This window comes from Vidua chalybeata, chromosome 3 (assembly GCF_026979565.1).
Source record: "Vidua chalybeata isolate OUT-0048 chromosome 3, bVidCha1 merged haplotype, whole genome shotgun sequence".
NCBI classification, from domain to species: Eukaryota; Metazoa; Chordata; class Aves; order Passeriformes; family Viduidae; genus Vidua; species Vidua chalybeata.
The window spans coordinates 10,451,033-10,472,030 of record NC_071532.1 but is presented as its reverse complement, the minus strand read 5'-3'; positions in this window follow the sequence as shown (position 1 = coordinate 10,472,030).

The following is a 20,998-nucleotide window of genomic DNA, read 5'->3' as shown; positions in this document are numbered from 1 at the left end:
AAGCTTTAATTAAATTTCTGGCAAAGATAGCTTTTCACTCGGGTAATGCAGATCCTTGGAGGAGAAGATGTGATGGACTAGAAGAGTCACTGGGCACTGGCATAGAAACTGAGTCAGAAGGGGAAAAGATATCTACAGTTGGTTCGTATTATTTCTTTTCCCTCTCAGAGTCAGGATATGGATTACACAGGATTTATGTTTCAGAGGGAATAAAACATTTTCTGGTGTGCTAGCGAGCATTTGTTGCATTGTACAGAAGAGAGTTAGATAATCCCAGGTATCTATTCCCACCATAACTGGATGCACATGGTACAGAGACTCTTATTTTAGCCCATTTTGATGATTTGATCAATTCTGGACCTGGGAATAGAAGGAGGACCTGAGAAACTACCAGCCAGTCAGCCTCACCTTCAGTCCTGGAAAGGTGATGGAACAGATCATTATGAAGGTAATCACCAAGTGCACAGAAGAAAAGAAGGCCATCAGTAGTCAGCATGATTTACCAAGAAGAAGTCATGCTTGACCATTCTGATAGCCTTCTATGATAGTATGGCAGGATGGGTCAATGGGGGAAGAGCAGTGGATATTGTCTGACTTCAGCAAGGTTTTTGATGCTGTCTCCCATAGCAAACTCATAAGTAAGCTCAGAAAATGTATGTTAGATAAATGGACAGTGAGGTGGATCAAGAACTGGCTGAATGGCAGAGCTCAGAGGGTTGTGATGAGTGGAGCAAAATCCAGTTGTAGGCCTCCAGTCAGTATTGATCCCCAGGGATCAATACTGGGTTCAGTCTTATTCCACCTGTTTGTCAACAACCTGGATGAAGGGATAGGAATCACCCTAAGCAAGTTTGCTGATGACCCAAAACTGGGGGGGAAAGGCTGATCCACCTGAAGGCTCTGCTGCCATTCAGTGGGACCTGGATAGGCTGGAAAGTCGGACAGAGAAAAACCTAATGAGGTTCAACAAGGACAAGTGCAGGGTCCTGCACCTCAGGAGGAATGACCCTAAGAACCAGCACAGGCTGGGGACTGACCTAGAGAGCAGCTCTGCTGAGGAGGACCTGGGAGGACAGGTGGATGACAAGACACTGGTGGATGGCAAGCTGACCATGAGTCAGAAGTGCCCTTGCAGTCAGGAGAGCCAATGAGATCCTGGAGGACATCGGGAACAGTGTCAGCAGCTTTAGCCCTTGTGAGGCCACATCTGGGGTATTGTGTTCAATTCTGGTCTCCACAGTTTAAGAAAAACAAGGATTAAATGGTGAGGGTGCAGCAGGGGGGTCACCAAGGTGATGAGGGGTCTGGAGCATCTCTCTTACGAGGAGAGACTGCAGGAGCTGGGCCTGTTTAGTCTGGAGAAGACTGGGAGGAGCCTCACCAATGCATACAGGTATCTCAAGGGCGGATGCCGAGAGGAAGGTGCCAGACTCTGGTGCTCAGTGACAGGATTAGGAGTAATGTACATAAGCTAAAGCACATCTCAACATGAGGAAGAACTTCATTACATAGAGGGTAGCAAAGCACTGGAACAGGCTGCCCAGGGATGTCATGGACTTCCCCTCTCTGGAGACATTTAAAATCCACCTGGTTATTGTACTGTGTAACCAGCTACAGGTGATCCTGCCTTGGCAGGGGGTTGGGCTATATGATCTACAGAGGTCCCTTCCAACCCTAACAATTCCATGATTCTGTAATAATATTTAGAAAAAAGAACATTTAAATTCACCTTCATACACAGAAGAAAATTAAAAAAAAATTAAAAGAGTTGAAATGATATTTGAAGCAGATCACACTGGAACACAAATCTGACTCCCTCATGTTGTAGTAACTAAAGACAGGCTTGTACACATAAATATGATGGTGACTGATGGCTCTGCATCTTGCCTTCCAGAAACCCTGCCAATTCCCCTCTCTGCTTTCTCTCCCCTGGGCTCTTCCACTCTAACAACCCTGAAGTCTAAACAGATTAGTTTCCATTCCAATCAATTTATGCATTTTTGTCTCATTTTTTTCTTATTTTATTCCTTTTTTGATTTTGGGTGTTTTTTTACATTCACGAATGGTCATCAGTCAGACTACGATGGTTTCTTATATATTTGCATAGTAATTTTTGAAAACATTTATAAGCCTGAGATTTTTCACAAATATAGTGTGATTTTCATCCAATAGCAAGAAAATCCATCACTATTTACTTCTAAATGAAACTCAGAAAGATGGTACCCATCCCATCTGGAAACAGTTGCAAAAAGCAGCACATTGTCAAGAAAACATGATATAATATGTGGAAGAGCCACAGGCAGTGGAAAGTAAATGAATAAATCTTAGGGTGTACTTATTTTCAGTATAGAACTATGTGAAGCAAAAGCACGAACAAATAAATGGGAAAATAAAAATTTCATTAAACTACCATGGGAAAACTTCTTGCCTTTTAGGTTTTTTTTAATAATGATGAATATTTCTTACTTCTATTGTGGAAGATAGGGACCAATGAATGGAAGAGAAGGAAGTAAGTTTCTATTTTAATTAGTGCATATTTCTTTAAGTAAACTTCTTTACTGAAATTGGCCAAGGCAGCAAAATAGCAGACATGCAAACTGAGATCTGGGAAATTCTAGTTTTACTATAGATGAAAATAACTTTTGGTCTTCAACCTTATTTCTTCGAAGCAAAGGAACATGGGGATATGCTTGTCTAGTACCCCAGTAACATCCACATCTATACTTTGGCACATTCCCTGCACTGGAGAAGATACTGAAAAATTATCTAAACCTTCACAATCTTCTTCTTTCTACAGGAAAGCCACTCACTACCACGGATTTGACAATAGCTTATTTTTTCCAGCAGCTCAACTCTATGTTATAGTGTGGCATTTATTTTTAATTTTCTTTATAAAGGTAGCTGGGTGGTGGGCTTGGGAGACATAGAAACGTTCTAGAGAAGACACTCAATGTAATTTTTTTCTTTTTTATCTACTAGCCCTTCTGGGCCTATAGGTTTTCACAATTCAGTTTGCCTCAGAGAAGGTTGAGCAGAAAAGCAGCTACACAAACAGATACCTGCCTCACTATCTTGTCAGCAAGATGGTCTTTCCAGGAACAGGAGAATCATTAGCAAAGATTAAATACAGATGTAATGAGCAAGACAAGATAGGGAAAAAGCCCTATTCAATCTTCACTACTCAAATAAGCAATTTACACAGATAATGTGTCTCTAGCTCCCCAGGCTACAAAATCATATCTGACACCATATTAGTTCATATGACTTCTGTAAGACATCTAGGTTTCCCACCACATTTATCATATTAAATCCAGAGCAATTACTTTTCAATCTTCAAATATGACATACTTTTCCACATAAGATAAACCTTTTGCATAACAGTGGATTAAGAGTGATAAGAATCTTCAGGCTTTGCTGATGTTGTCAAACAGGATGCTAATTCCTTGTGACAGCATTTTCTTATTTCCTTTGTTCCTTCTTTCTTTCAGTCAGTGTCAACATTTAGCCACATGAAACCCAGACTAAATGCAAATAATCCAATGCTAACATACTGGCCCATTTTTCCCATTGGCTTTTCAGGGACTCTGAACAGCAGGAAAATTCCTAGAATTTTAATAAATGTCATGCTGGTCCTTCTTCCAAAAATTTTCCTCCTCCCTGCACTGTAGGCAAAATAAATGACTGTTCTGGTAATTGTAAAGCTGTCAGATGAGCACTATAAGGGTCCTTTCTCCCCTATTCTGAAAATAAGGAAAATATGCTTTTCCACTGACCTTCCCAGGTTAATCCAAATTCCCCCTTTGCAAGAACATCTGGAGGAAATTAAATGCAATAACACAAATCTTTCTAAATTGTTTGAGTTGATGCTTCCATAAAAGTCTTATTTCATTTTTATTCCTGTATTTCCCCTGTCTTTCCACTGTCTTGTTCACAGACAATAAAAAATATTACATACATCTATCCAAAGACATTTAAGAGCTTTAAGAAGCAGGGCAAGTTCACCCAGTCTGGCCTATACTGGTGAAAAAAAAAAAATCCCAAACCAACCAGTGCATAAGACTTACATAAAATGTTAGATTTTAAGCCTGAGGTAGTTTCTGTGACACATAGTCACATATCTTTTTGCACAAACCCTTCAGCCTTGGCCTGAGAAGAAACAGTTTCTCTTTTCCAGAATGAGTTTTCCATGTACCAGGGATCTTGCTCATGGCTTTTCATTGGTTCTGTCACCCCTTCAGCCTTTTGCCTCTGCCATTAGCCCCAGCAACCTAACATCACCCTCAGCATTTTACTGCCTTCTCAGCCCTGAGATAAGCCCTTACTGCTTTGCTTCCCCTGAGATAACAAATTCAGAATCTTGATTAGAAAGAAAGAGAAGTATCTATATTTCCCTTTCCCCCCTTTAGCCACACAGGCCCCACAGTTGTTTCTAAAACAATCCACCTGAAATGAGTAACACCAGTGTCGTTATTTTGACAGATCAAGGACAGATCAATATCTCAGTATTATAAATTTATTTACTGGCTGATAGTGAAGCAGATGCCCACAGCTGATGGTTCCATATTTTATCTTTGAGGGCTACTGAATTGAAATTTAGAGAAAAGCAGCCTTGCTGTTGTATTTTCATAGTGATGCTGTGACATCTGGAATACAAGTCAGTCAATTTTACTCTTAGTTAATACTCCCTTATGGCAATCCACCCCAAAAACAGATCAATTACAATTACACACTTGTGCTAAAAGTCTATTAGAGGAATGTGTGATCTGATAGTTAAAATAAATAAAAAACAAACCAAGAAATTTTATTTCTAGTGATGAAGCTGAAAGTGCAAGAAGTCACATGAAGACTGCCTTTCTTGCTTCCCTCCTTATATGATCTCCTTCTTTTGTATCATTATTAAAGACTATGATGATCTCCTCAGCCTCAAGCTTCCACTTGCAGGACCCAGATGGGGACTGGCTCTGCATTCAATCACAAAGCCTTCCTTGTTTTCATGCTGCTGGTCTGACAGCAGCAAGTTAATAATTTCTTGCCTGTGGGTATGCGGTGGTAGATGCATTAATGCAAACATGCAAAATTTAAACCACAGATTTCTAAGAATGGGTTGAAGTGAAGAAAAATATTCTACATTGGTACCCCAAAGACTTGAGAATAAAATTTTCCATTTTGGAAAAAACTTACAAAAATGTCTAGGCAGAGAAGCATTGGACAAATTTCTTTGATCATTATCTTGGTTTGAAAAGACAGGTGTCTGCCAAGGAAGGCTGGAGCTTCCCTTGACCATTTCCAACCTAAGACGACTATATCAAAAGTCGTTTTTCACTGAATAGGGTCAATTGGTATTTTTACAAAATGAAAAAAAAATTCTTTTTTTTTCTTTTGATTTGTCTCAGTTTTAAAGAAATAAATTATTTCAATTTGGAACTCCAGAAATATTTAATAACACACTATTTTTAAACTACTAGTATTAATTTAGGATGACAACTAAGAATCTATAGAGCACAATCTGCATTGCAAAGACTCATTTTTTTTCTCTAATGACTTTCTAAATATTTCAATTTTCCTTTTTATTTTTAATTTTTTTCCTTTTTCCATACTCAAATTGCTAACAGTTTTACTAAAGTGCTACCATGGTTTAAAAATAGTTGAATCTAAATACATTTTAAATGCATTAAAATCATTAAGTCATGCTACGCAGTACAAATTGAAATGGGGAGGAGGTTCTGAAACAAAATTTAGGGTTTTTTGTGTATTATGTTTCTGGTTTTGGCCTCAGGCCTGTCTTATCACAATGAGTTTTAGAGGCTTAGAAAGAGCTTTTCTCTATAACCTTTATGGAATCACCTAGATGCCTACTGAATCTCAGTAACTCTGCCTCATATTTTTCTGTGCAATGTCTGCAACATTCACACTTTAAACCTGTGATTTTCCAGGCTGATGGGTCTAAGGTAAGAACAGGACTTGGTAATGAGACCTCAGCAGCCCACAGATAAGGCGGTTTGATCTTGTGATAGGAAATTGATGACAACATTTTTTAAGATACATGACTATAGATTGAGAGTCTTTTGGAAGGGAAATGTCACTATTGCTGTTACTTAGTCAATAAATAACAAATATGACAAAACCGTATAAGCCTGTGATCCTTTGAATATCAAGGTCCAAATCTGCTCTTTCTGAAGGCAACAGGGACTTTGGTCCAACTTTTAAACACTTCGAAGAAATTTTATCTTGAGACAGAGTAACAGCTTATGCAAAAACTGCCACCATTTGACAAAAACCCACTGGTCTGGGTATGGATAGTGGTTCTGGAAAAAGAAGGAATCTCAAATCCAAATTAAAATTTGGCCAAACACAAGACACATAAATTAAAAATTCTGAAATCAGTCTTCTCCTGGGGTACTTTAAATAAAAGGAAATTATAAGAATGCTACATCAGAAAGTAATTATCAAAAAGAAGGGTGAAAGCATGCAAAAATGCAGAGAATGTATAGATAAAATTTGAGAGATTATTCATGGAAAGTGTAGAAAGTTTAGTTCAGGAAGAGTTTACAAGACCTTCCTTGACATTCTGCAGAAAAGCTTTGGTCACGCCATGATTTCTTTGATAAGCCTTGCCTGAAGTATGTGGTACTTCTTGATAGGAAAAAATCTAAGCCAGATGAAAACGTAGTGGACTCACTACCTGAATATTCTCAGTTCTCACAATAAGAACCGTCTGTCATGCTCCAAGAATCCTGTAATATGTCACTCTTTCAGAAGATGTTATAGATTGGGGTTTTTTTTCTTTTTCCAGGACCAGTTCATTATCATGAATTAGCAAATTTCTGGGTATTGGGATTGCAAAACTGTGTTTATCCTATCAAGGAAGTCCCAGCACTTTACAAAGTGGAAATAGGAGAAACCATAAAGTATTATATGTGAAAATGTTGAAGTGAAATGCTCAGCTCCAAAGCTTGAACAAATAAACAGAGCAGATAAAAGGCGGCTTTCTTGCTCCTCTGTGCATTCAGTGAAAAGAGACTATCAAACTTTTGCACCCCGCTGATCCAAGATGCATTAAAAATTTCTCTCAGTTGAGAGCAAAATGTGTCAACCACCATTGCTATTCTGGTTCAATTTAAGGGGAAAAAAAATCTACTTTTGAAAAAGCTGTCAGTGAAAAACTCTCATCCAAATATTCATTCATGCTCTAGAGTGGTCATGTATTTCAGGTTTAATGGGCCAAATTTAGAGAACACAGATGCTGATAGCCAGCATTGACCCATGCTGTGTGTTGGCTAAAGGCATATAAGTGCTGCACTATTTTTGTGTGAACACAAGACAGCAACTTAATTTATAGCATCTTCCAAGCACTTTTGGTTCTCTCTGTTCACCAGCTGTAAGGTGCAAGTAAATGGTAATTTTTGTATCAGATAAGTGAAGACTCTGAGCTCAGAGCTTTCTTAGACAACTCCTGGAGGTTTCTAAAAGAGGTTCAGATCCCCAAAACCTGAAAACAAACCATACATGGTAGGTATGGAGGTGTCAGTAGGCGAAGTGAGGAGCTGAATCCTTTCCGCAGTACTCAACTTACCCTGAAGTGAGAAATTCTCTTATTGCCACTGTGGCACATGGCACTTAGCAGGGTTATTGCAGAACCCTCACAACGTTCCTCATATGATAATTGTAATTGTAATTACATGTGATGCCTATGCCTCTGATCAGGTAGAGGCAACAGGCATGTGATGTTCATGCATTAACATTTGAGGAAAAGCTATAAGTGAAGAGAAAGAAGGGGTTGACCTTTAAAAGATTAAAGGGAATATCACATTGCTTCTGTCAGTGTGTGCTAAGATAGAACCTGTTCCTTTTCAGATGCCTCTTTTTCCTTCTTTTACAGTAACACACTGAAGCTGAGCACTTACGAGTAACACTTGGTGCAAAACAAGGATGCTACTTCTGAGCAAGTCTAGGAGCACTGTCAGTACTTATACATTATCATCTAACCTTTTTCTACAAACCTGTGATAACAGCAGCAAATATTATGATCTCAACCTAATCCCAGTCCAGCAAAATACCTTTCTTAAGACTGCAATCAGAAGCTAATTTTGTATTCATATCCATTCTTGTTTCCATCTACTCATAAAAAAGGGTGGGGCACCCTTGAACAATGGATTTTTTTTTTTTTTTTTTTCTTTCTCTGGAAATAAGGTTTTGAAATTATTTTAACAATTTTTGTTTATAATTGAACCCAGATAAGACATGCTGTCCTAAGATGTATTTTAGTGCTATACATTTTAACCAAGATGTGACAAATTTGTAATGATCTCAGTGGCATATGCCAGCTGCAAGGGAAAAAATTTCATTTACCATTAGGTCAGTCTACTTCTAGGATGCAGGATGCCCTGCATGTCACTGCCTGTGAACAAACATGCTTCATACTCCCAGTATCAGTAAACCACCCGAAACTGAGCTTGTCCTTAATATTTCCCAGTTAAGTGACCTAAAACCCACACAGAGTCAGATGCCCTTTAGCATCAAAGTGGTCCCTTTACACATAATGAGAAGAGTTTATGTCTAGGGATTTCTCAATTCTGTAAAAAAAAAACCCAAACAAATTCTAATGGTCTTCTTATTTTGCATTCCTATTTTCTTTTTTTTTTTCTTTTTTATTTCTTTTTTTTTTTTTTTTTTTGTGGACTTCCGTATTTGGTTTCTAACATTTAATTAATTGATTTGTTTTACTGTCTGCCTCCGTTTTTCCTTGTCATACTCAAAAGACAATACAATAAGCCTCCATCCAAATCTCATGCACATGAACAGCCACTTTCCCAGAGAGACCAGCAACGAGACCAGCAACACTGGCTGGAAAACACTTGCCAGAGGAAAAAAAATGTTGCTTGCAAGAGCTCTTCCATTTCACCAACATGCTGAGGGGCTACTTGGTATGAGAAGGGCATTGTCACCTATATTCTGCCTACTTTTTTTCTTTTATTGTCCACTAAAATACCTGCTTCTGATGTATACCTAGTATCCATCTCCAGTGCCTCTCTACTAAACTTTCAAAAAAGTATCCTTCATCTTTCCCATATATTGTCTCTGATGTTTGGGGTGAATTACCCATCAAGGGTTTGTTTAGGTGAATTAGCTGAGACAGAGCACATCATCAACATGGCACACAGTAATTTAATTAACCATGATCATGTGTGTCACAATATGAAGAGTTAAATCCAGAGAGATGCAAGTTGCACACTTCCTTACTCATCATAGTTTATCTTCACACTGGCTCAAATCCATATTTTTAACCCAATTCTAAAGGCAAAAAGTGTCAGCTGTCCAAAGTTTGGACCCAAGAATTAGCTGGGGAGCTTTCCATCCTTGCCAAGTCAGACTGCCTTCTAAATCGTGAATTAGGTGGTCTTATTAATTTATTTCAATACACCTGGCTATTTCAGTTCTCCCTTTTCTGTGGTTAAGAGGGATTCATCAAACTTTGCATCCATGGGAAATGAAGCTGACTGAGACTTGTGAGATCCAAATCCTGAAGCTGGTTGATGTACTGTACTGATGTACTGTACATTATTACTTCCATGGCTCTAGCAGTGAATATGATGGACATTACAGAAGAATGCAACACACAGTTGCTTAGAGAATAGGGTTGCACCCACCAGGTGGACTGATGTTAGAATGTTTTGCACAGACTCTAGAAGCAAGTTTAGAGAATGACAGATGAGTTCATTTTCAGGGTAAAAATCGTGAGAACAAATAAAAACGCCAAGCCTTCAGCTTCACATTCCAAATCAGAGATTTTACATTACAATTTTACTGCATTTTCCTTTTGATAAATTAAATATGATATTGTAAGTGACTAAACAACTGTGTTCAGTAGAAATACTGGAAAAATAGTGAAGATTGTAGCTCATTCTTTATATATTATTCACAGACACAGCATCCTATATATATAATCTTAGATATGCTCTTATGTACCCCAAAGCAGAAATAACTTTAAAAATCAGCAACATTGGAGAAAAAAAACCATATTAGTGCACTTATCACCACAGCAGGAAGAGACAGGAACACCAACAGTGAATGTGTGCCTAAATGGCTCAGCAGAAACATCCTCCTATATCTGATAGCTCTCCATACACAGATCAGTTCAGTGCCCCTTGACATATACATAGTGTTTTCTGAACCACTTAGGATGCTGGCATATGGTCCATTTACCAAGAAAGAAAAAGACAGACTTCTTAAGAGCACTGTCATGACCATTATGACAGAGAAAAAGTTGGCTACTATTACAGGGCCTGAGCCAACATTTCTTTAAATAAATGAAAATACTTTCACTGACTGTGGAGTGTACTTTGGATCTGGTCCACAGTATTTGGAGAGTGTTGCTTATATTCCTGAGCTCATAAAGAGCCAGAGACTAGAGCCCCACCAGCACCTAGAGAAGCAGAAACTGTTCTTTAAAAAAAGCCTATAAGGAATAATAGGGAGGAAAGCAAAAGGTTCCCTTGGAATTCAAGAGGCTTCTGAAAATGAATGACATGGCTCTTATAGAAATTATAATGAACCTGTGTTATTCAATAAAGTACTGTAGCTGTGTTGCAATGTTCTATTGATCTAATTACTGAGTATGATTTATGAGCATTCTCCAGTAAATGGCATGACAGTTTTCTATAAAACTGTAACAATATAAGACCACATGCAATGTCTCGTTAAATGTTGGACAAGAAGACCTGAGAGACACTTGTGGATACAGCACTGTGCTTACAAGTCCTAGAAAGTGTTTAGTTTACAGTCAACCCTAATGAAGAATCTGTTTTCCAACTAGGCTGTACTGTCCTGCCAGGACCTCACCTCCATCCTAAACAACAGTTAATCTCAGAACAGGAAGCTCCACAGGTTGAGGTCAGTCTGGAGTTTCCTGTCTTCCAATACCCTGACTCCTGGCATTGTTTCCACTCACCCTGCAGGCCTCCAGCACAGAAGCAGGAAGCCCATGATTCCTTGTCTTGATTTCCTCCCTCTGTGACCCCTTTCACACTCCCAAACTCTCTGACAGCCCTAGGTAAGGATGACCTTTCGGAAGTAAAAAAGGTATGATTATTGGTAAGCTATGGAGAGATCTAAATACCCTCCTGAAAATGAAGTACAGATGATTCTGGTTAGGAAGGGTACTGAAGGTGAGGCAGCTGCAGCTTATTCAGGACAACACTAAGACCAACGTGAAATAGTGCAGGAGAAAAAGCCCAAAAAGATAACATAAATCCATCTGAGGATGGCATTTGGAAACATTTGCATTAACAAGGTTCCTTTCTGGGTACAGAATTTCACATATATCCCAATAATGGATTACCAAACTGATGGAGTTCCTTTTTTTCCTCATTTTAACTACTACAGAGCAAACCCTCAGTTATAAAATTCGTAATTTACCAGGTACTTTCACTGCCACCCCAGTATTTCAAATAACTCTTAAATTGCAACCCATGTGTTTCTTTTTCTTTCTTGCAGCTATTAAAATGATGCAAAGCCCTGCTTTCAAAAAGGTGTGCAACTCTTGCTCTAAGCAGCAACATTTTTCAGAACAGTGTTAAGCTCTGCCAAAAGCTCACAACCAAGTTTGAGAAAAAGGCAGCACAGAAGCAAATGACAAGGTACCTAGGACTGTGCAGGCATCAAAACCTGTGAAAAGGTGCTAGCACATCCTGTGCTAGCATAGCACCAATCCTACATGGACTTCATGAATTCCTCAGAGTTGTGACTACATGTGGTGTGCTTGCTACATTCTCTCCTCCAGTTTTGCTGTACGGGGTTGTTTCTTCCTGAAGTAAAATGAAGCATAAGCGTGTTTTGGATGAGAAAAGAACAGAGACATGACATCTATAAAATATGACCTACTCAGCATAAGTGTAAAGAAAGCAGTTTCAGATAAAGGTTCTCTAAAATAAAATTTAAACAAACAAATCAATGCTCAGAGGGCAATGGGACAAGAAGAATTGTAAAACTTACTCTAAACATTCATTTTTGAGGTTTCTTTTTATTTAGATTTGAAATTTATGCAAGATTTTGACACAAAGTATACTAAAACAGAACTTAGAACCAATAATTGAGAACTAAAGTGACAGAACAGTTTAGAGAAACATAAATTCAGCAGTGCTATAACCAACAAATCTGACTGCCAGTGTGGAGCTCCTTACATCATCCAAGCATCAAATGTTACCAATAAAAGAGTTTAGGTTGCATGGAATATATAACCCAGAATGACTGTATAATAAAAATATATGAGTATTCAGAATTTTATATGGATTTCAAGAAAGCATTTCATATGGTATCAGCAGAATAGGAAAGATAGAGTGGTAAAAAGAGAGACAAATATTATATTGACTTAAATACTAAAGTGTATAAGTAGAAGATGGTAGAGCTAAATTATGTACGCTGCTTATTATATTACTTGTTATGGTGTTCGAAGAACAAGCCAAAACTAGTATGCAGGCAAGTTTTTTTTTTCTTGGAAAAATAAACTCCTGCCTTCTCATTCTGAGAAATTAAGTCCTCTCTTTTAGAACTGATGTGTCACCAGCTACTTTAATACCTAAGTGCTTTAAATTCTTTAATGTTTTTATTTCCACATGCCTCTGGAAATGATGCTATTCACGTTTAACAGATTATTCAATGTTGTTTTTAAAGACTAATGCGCACTTTTATTGCCTGATTCTGTTTAAGGAAACTGTAGGAGCACAGGTTTCACTGACTGGAAAGAGACAAAATATCCTATCTGCATCACAAACTTTAAAAATAATTTTGGACAGTTCTCATGACAGGGAACTAAATACAGATTACCCTAACCCCAGACTGGTACCTTAACTTCTGAATGATCTTTTTTTTGTATTACAAGATGACATGAAGCCAGCAGACAGAAAAGTGGACAACCAGGCCATATTCTTGAGAAAGAAGTGAAAAACAAAAGCTTTACTGCTAGCTGAGCTCTCCCACTGGTGCTGCTCCACAGAAATAGGCTTTTTTTTTTTTTAACTGAACTTAGTAGTCACAGAAGCATGAGATAACTTCAGCCTTAAAGTGATATGATGATGATAATGAAGAAGAATACCAAAGAGTAAGACAGCAAGTGCTCCATAAGTAAGTTCTGCTAAAAATATATAGAAATCTAACTGTTGCTCTCTCCCACAGCCCACATCCTTGCCCATCAAAATAATTGGTTAGTTAATTCTTACCATACTGCATCATATTTGTGGACAACTCTGACAAGACTCAAAAGCAAAGAAGCTTGTTCATTTAATTTGGCTGACTCTTAACTCAAATTAATCATTTTGAACAAACATATTTAGCAGAATAATTCTTATAGCAAGTACCATCTATATTTATGAGGAAAGAGGTAGGGGGAAGCAAAAATGTAGGATATAAATTTGAATGGTAAAATAGCAATTGAACAAAACAAAATAAAAAGAATAAGCTTTATCCAGTCATCCAAGGGCTCTTCAGTTGAAAATAAAGAGTGATGGGGAACTGAAGCAGCAAGTACAGTCAGAGAAACTGATTAGAGAGAGTTCATCTTAACAATGATAACTCATGAGAGTTGAGGGAAGGAAACATGACACAGAGTGATATTCAGAGGTAATGTATTGGCTGAATCACCTGCACTTTATTACCTTGGCCTCCAGGACAATATTAAGAGTGGCTCTCTCTGATCTGGAAAGAAACAAGCAAAACCTAACAAAAGAACCTTCTCTACTTGGCTCCCTTGTGCCACTGGTAACAGTGGTGACAGATGCAAAGGGAGCATGACAGCCCCTGAATAAAGCTGTAATTACTTCCATTTAAAGATGTTACAGCTTCCAAGGCACAGTGCAAACAATTTTGAAATGAGTGACATTGCATACATCTGGCAGAACAAGAGAAACATTAGCCAGAACTAGATTAAGCTCTGAAAATGTCAATTTTCAGACTAAAAAGGGTTAAGACTTTAATGTCAGTGATTTATTCAGATAACACCCGTGAACATTAAAAGGGCATGAGTTATGCTCATAACTTCCCATGTGTCAAGAATGACAAGACTTTCTCAGAGTCTGCTGAATAGAGAAATCTGTCAGAAGCAGATGGGAAATCAAATTTTGCTGAGAAACAGAAGATTCTGATCTCCTCAACAGAACCTACAAATTACTGTATGAGCCGTGGCAGAGTAAGAAAGACTATGGACAGAACCTTAGGAGAAAAAATAAAAAATATCAACATGTGCATCTGAACTGCAAATAGCTGGTTTGTGTCCCTCATCATCTGTGCTCTGTGGCTTTGTATACACCTAAGTCTATGAAGCTTGATGCCTGTCACTAACATAAACTCCTTCTGCAAGCCAGGGTTATGCAGTGATGGGGGATGGCACAGTGCAGAGGGTTGCACAGCATAGGTCATGATGAACCTCAAATGTTAAAAATAAAACAAAACATAGGAACAAAAAATATTGAACTGATGCAATTTGTTCACTCACTTGTGAACAACCTATGCTCAGCATGACTGCCTTTTTGTACCTCCACCTCTGAAATAAACAAAGAATCCTCAGGGAAAAACAACTCCCTAAGGCCACTCTGTCAAAGGTAAAGTAACTAACACCCTGCAAAAGCTCTGTGTGCACCCACTCACATGAAACTTACGTAGCCCAGGATACAATCACCTCTTGAGTATTACAGATTCTGAGGACTACGTGCCATAACCACTACTAGGTACTCTCACACCTCTGGACTGGGCTACACAGAACAATGTTCAACTTCTCCTAGGACTTTCTGTCTGTAATGGAACAAGAAGCAAAGGTTTGGAAAAATACAACTGAGTAATTGCCTAGCTACAAAATACTGCCTGTATGAAAAATACAGCAACTGAAATTTCTTAACATCTCCTTTTATGGATATTGATTTTTACTGCTCACTGGTTTGCTAAAGTTTACCTCTACTGGCTTAAAAATGAACTGTTTAAACAAAACACCAACCACACAATAATCTACTCAGAGAGACTGCTTTACTCCCATGGACACAACTTTTGCAATTACAAGTTAGTTGGTGTGGGTTCCCTGTGTCAAGTGCTGAGCCTTTTTCTTGCGGGAAGTCAAAGCTTAGCTGTGTATGGACTTAAAAAGTTACAGTTGATATGGTAGAAGCTCACCATTTAGAAATAACACTCTTGCTCATAGAAGAAAAAAAAAAAAAACATAAATTTTTTTCACTCCTTACATGGGATGTTCTATGTTAGGTCAAGTGGACTTTTCCTGCAATTGCAAGCACCTGAACTAAGAGCATTTCTGTTTCCACCACTCTCAGAGCCCAGAAGCTTCCCAAAAATTGGATAGGAGAGCATCCAATGTTACAAATAAATGTGGGGAGGAGATGTGGACTGGAGGAATTGTGACTTGGACTATGCCAAAGAGATCTGGTCACTGGCTGAATAAGGCTGAAAGATTTAGAGGAAAGGACATAGATTTTGTGCATTTCAGGCCAAGGGTGTTTTGAGAGGTAACTGAGATCACCTATACAAGACAAGTGGAAAATGGGAGTCAGTGCTGCAGGGGGGGTGTACTAAATAAGACCCCAGTGTGCAAGACCAGACCTGAATAAGCCAATTAACTGGATGAAGAGCAGGGTCTACAGGAAGAAAAAGCAAATTCTGCAGGTCATGCCAAAGAAAAGAATCTGGGAAAAGGCAGAGGAGGAGGTCAGGAGTGGATGTAGACAACCCAAGAAGATGACTAGGTAAATTTTCTGACCAAAAGGATGGATACAGGTGGAGTTCCAGAATCTGCCAGGAAAGGTAACAAAACTGGAAGACAAGGCAGATGAGACTGGGTATAGAGTCTGAAGGAGGCTGAAGGAGGATCTTTGTCCATTAAAGCACACTTCAATGCATGGCAGGGAGATGGTGAGTTCAAGCCTCTCCTTTCCTGCAACCAGCCACTGCCTGTGCATGGCTTACCCACAGAATGTGCCAGTCAGCAGGGGTTTCGGCCAGTGTTACCTCTAGTGATGAGTTGGGTCACTAGTGAGCAGATTATGTTTTTTTCACAGATATTTTGTCATAATTTCTAGAAGCTAAATACACCACACAGTTAGTAGAATGATAAAATTTAAAAGAAAATGCTCAATATTACAGAAAATCCTCAAATAAAATTTTCTTCTGCTGAACACAGTAACAGGCAAACTGCCCCCAAATACATATCCCCACCCCCATTTTATAGGGCTGGTTTTAATTTGCACTTTCCGAACAGCAACAGAAGCAAAATGTTTTCCAGAATACAGGTAATTTAATACTATCTTTTCCTTTAGGAGCATAAGGGGCACCACTGAAGCTCTTAACAAAAATATTCTTCAATTTCTACTGTGCCCAAAATTGTTCAGGCACATAGACTACATGATCACTGTAGGTCCCTTCCAACTTAAGTACTCAAGTCTAGTCTATTTATGTTTTGCAAGGCCAACTTAACTGGAAAAGACAAAGCACAAAGCTTTAGACACAGTAGCCCTTTTATCACAGCTACAGCAGCTCTATTATTACCATGAAAACACAAAGTATAAAGCAAAATTCTCAGTTCAGACTATAAAAAGTTCAAGGCAAAGAAAGGTAATGCAGACAGCATCCAATAACATGTTTGGCCAGACCAAACCCTTTACTGTCTATTTTCATCTACTGGTATGAATTTTTTTGGGTTGTTTTCCTTACTGAAGTGAGGTAGTTGCCATTACAAGACTTTCAGAACTACTCAGGTTTTTTGTGTTCATCTGTTTTTTCTTCCCACATAATTTCTTAGGTAGCACATAATCCTTTCCACCCCCTGGAGCTCCTGGTGTGATATTATCAAATAGATGTTGTGCATTGATTCTGGACTGCTGGGAATTACTGGCTGGCACAGTGGGTAACAGCAAAGTATTAACTTTTGCAGATAGACTAATTTCTTCTGTACATAGAATGGGTCCCTTCAGTTAAAACTAAATATTCTATGCATCTCTTGTTTATATTTTTCCAATTTCCAGGACATTTTAAGTGGATCCTTGTAATTTGTCTTCTTTATGCAACATTACCAAATAACTACTATAGAGGTTGTGCTGCTCTGTATTTATATGCCTGATCCTTAGCTCAAAGCTCTGATTTTCAGCCTTCAGACAGATTCAGAATTGATTAGTGCTATATAACATCTTCCAAGTTCCACCTACATATAAGAAATGTCAGACAAGCTAGGCAGCATTAGGATGAATAAAGTGCAGTAATCCAGGCTGCAAGAGGAAGACTTTGCAGCATCACAATCAGCACACATTGTTGTAAAGCCTGTGTGTTTGCTGGTTTACAAACAGTGCAGATGGCAACACAGGGTCTAACTCTGGCAAACATTTATGAGATGATTTTTTTTCCCATAAACTTTGTTAAGCTCTCCTCCTCATAGACATAAAGCTAGCAGAGGCTCTGGGAGAGTGTACAAACCAAGTCTTACAGGTAATGAGAAATAAGTAGCTTTAAGGTATAACTTAATGCTGTTCTTAGTAGACCCCTCCTCATTACCAAATTATATCTCAAATGTTTGTGGTGCTTCCCAAGGGATTGTCATCATTCTGAAGAGAGGAAGTAACCTGAACGTACTAATGGTGTACATAGGCCATGCAATCTTAATGGTATTTGCAGTAAGACATTGGGACTGTCAATCACAAATATTCCATTGCAAAAAAACAAAATAGTTACAATAAATTGAATTTCCATTATCTGTATAATAAAGCCTCCTTATTAAGTGCATCTCATTAGTGACTGAAATATTTTACTAGTGACTACAAATACTATAATGGGAAGCTTTTAAATCAATTGCTTTTTCTTTTAAGTTGCTTGAATGTGATTAAGAATCTGAACTCTAGAAGATGCTCTGACCTTTTTGGAGCTTAACTGAGAAGCAACTTGAAGTAAAAGTTACTCAAATTTAAATTCAGTAATGATGAGGTAATGCATATTGTAGAAAGGACAAATGTAGAAAGCATCAAGAGAATGGTGCTAAAAATTATGGTTAATAACAGGAGATTCTGAGCTAAAATGAAGGAAAATATAGCAAAAATTGTAAATACCAGGAATACCTTTCATAATGAGTTCACAATAAGATATAGCTAAACAGGTTGAAATGTCTTTTCTGGTACATAAGAAGAGGAACAATAGCCTGTTATAAGGGGAGTTATAATGTCTCATTTCATCATTTCTCAAAACTGATAAGGCACATGCAGAACAAAATTGAAGGTATTTAAGTAAGACAGTGATGCTGTATATTAGGAATTGGAGGAAAAGATTTCTAAGCTGATGCAAGGCACAGACTGTTAAGATTAGATGAGTGGGTTAAAATTATTTTCAATTGTTTCTTCTTCATTCCCCCTATTCTTTTTTACTGTCTTCCCCTCTCCACCCTCCCCCACTTCCCAGAACTACCAAGCATCTCTTAGCAAGTATAAAGCCCCTAAACTTCTGATATATACCTTACACCACTTTATATATCTTAATTTGACAATTAGATGAGGGATGTGAGGAAGAAACACAAAATAACCCTGCAGAGTGCAGTTTCATGATATAGCTAAATTATCCTAATGGCATCCTCTGCCAGTTTAGCTACCAGAACTGTCACACCACTCAGTCATATGTCATACCCATATTTGGGTCAGAGCCACTGCTAGTCAGGAGGATGGAGGAAGGACAAAACTCTTTGCACCAACAGTTAGAGGTTTAATGTAGTTATAATGTAAAATGCAGTGGTTTTTTTTTTAAGTTTGAACTCCTCTTTGTGAGCAGCTCTGTGTTCTGTCACTTCTCATGGACATATTAGCATTACTACTAACATGAGTGGGGAAACCAGGAAGGGATGTGGGGAGAAAAGGAAAGAACAATCTTTGACTTGGATGCTTCTGTTGCTGTAGAACTGTGTTAAATTCAAGAGGTTCCAAAGTCAGACATGGAGCAGGGAGTCCTTTCATTTAGCAGATTCTTGCAAAATGTCATTCAGAAAAGCAGATAGACACATGACAGCTATACCAGGGCCACCACATGTGATCAGGTTGTTGCTCCATTTGGCCTTTGGATTTCAAAGACTTAACAGAGGATTAGCAGAGTTTTCAAAGACAAATAGTCCTTAATAGAATGACTAGTAACTGGAAATATTATATGTTGTATATGCATAGGAAAATTCCTGCTCCCTCAATGAGCATTTCCCTCGTTAAATGAAGAGCTTCAAGCTTAAGTTGTTTTCTTAGCTTGCATAACAGCAAAAATTATTTATGATGCTAATGTTATCAAATGCATCTACTGGCTGACCTCCCAGGGCTCTGATTTTCATGACACAGTGACTATGCATTAGTCAAAAAAGTAATTATTTTCTTAGTTTTATTACTGCTTTTTGATTTTATTTTCTGTCTGTTTTTTTCTCCATGTCCCTAAGGAGGTTGGTATGTTGTCATTAGGTTCGTCACACTTCAAGAAAATGGAAGAAAAAATATACAAACACAGACATTATCGTGTAATAAAATAAAGGAAAAAAAATATCGTGGAATAAAATAAAAATTTAGGCAAATACAGCTTTCCCATGTTTCAATCAATTTTAATACCAGGGCAGCTTTGGTTTTAATTCATTATGGACTTCTTCAGGACTTACCGTGCCATAGCTTGAGTGCACAAACTTAGAAAGGTCTCCATGAATCCACCCCAAAAAACCCAGTAGATATTTCAAATCCCATTGAAATAGCTCTTCGATGAAAACAATGATATGTCAATTTATCAATATCTTTCACTGATATATTCCCTCCCACATCCTGTATCTTCAGTTGATGCTATATCCATAATATGCTTATGGAATCAAGCTATCTCATATGCATGCATACACTCATCTTTTCTTCTTTGCTGAATCACCTGAGAATTGCAATTCTTCTGCTCAATAAACATCCTCATAGATCTGTATAGCTTAAGAGACTCTGGACAAATCAACTATTGGGGTCCCAGACATAATAAACAAAGCAGAACAAGTCTTAGCTCTGCCAGATTAAACAGAACTCATCCAAGAAAAAAATCATTTAGTCATCACAGACACATAGCATATTTCAATTTTACTCAACAGAATTTGCATCCTCCTCATTTCAGTTGGTACAGGAAAAATAAATTATTTGATGGAGCAGATCCAAGTGTATCTGTACCCACTGTTCTTTAATTTGAGGCAATTTTTATACAATAAGAACTCCAGTCACACTTTATTCCAATTCTGCTATATTAAGTAATGGATTTATTTCAGCTTGGTTTAAGCAAGAACATTACGCTACTATTGGCAAAGCCTTTCTTTCGCTTTGACATCTCAAAAGCAGAATTTTTATCAGCCTAGGATGCCTCCTGCAGATGAATTAGGAGCATCTGCTTTTATCAATAATCTGAATTTCTCCTCCTTTTTTGTCTTAAGATTGAAAGCAATAGCAACCATGCTTTGAAGCTCTTCATTCAATAACTTAGAGCAATAGCTGGGATTAACAGCTTCCACAATATTTTGTCTTTCCTATTTCCTGACTTCAGAAACAGATAACAGCGGATGTTATTTTCTTCATCACAAGTGAAATGCACAGTAAGAAGCCACTTTGCATTGTGCTCAGAGCAGAAAAACTGCCAAGAGGGAGCAAATCGGACATGGGTCATCTTCTGACTTAATGGAACAGGACAGAAAGGACAGAGCCAAAGTACAGAGTTCTGCTGGAGTCAGGCACCTCCAGAGCATGCTGAAACCTGTTGTAAACAGGTTCAGGCTTTTAGGGCTTTTTGCCCTCTGTCTCCAAGTATCTTCAGTAGTGCCGCTACACCTCAGTGTGCTCTAAATAGCTTTGTATTACTTTATGTAAATCAGAATCATTTCAGAAAGACTGGAGTGTATTAGAGACTTATGGCTCAGCCAGCTTCTTCACCTATTGAGCTAGGCTGAAAACTTCACAATGTAAATATCACATCTGTTTAAATTTTGGCAAGCTAT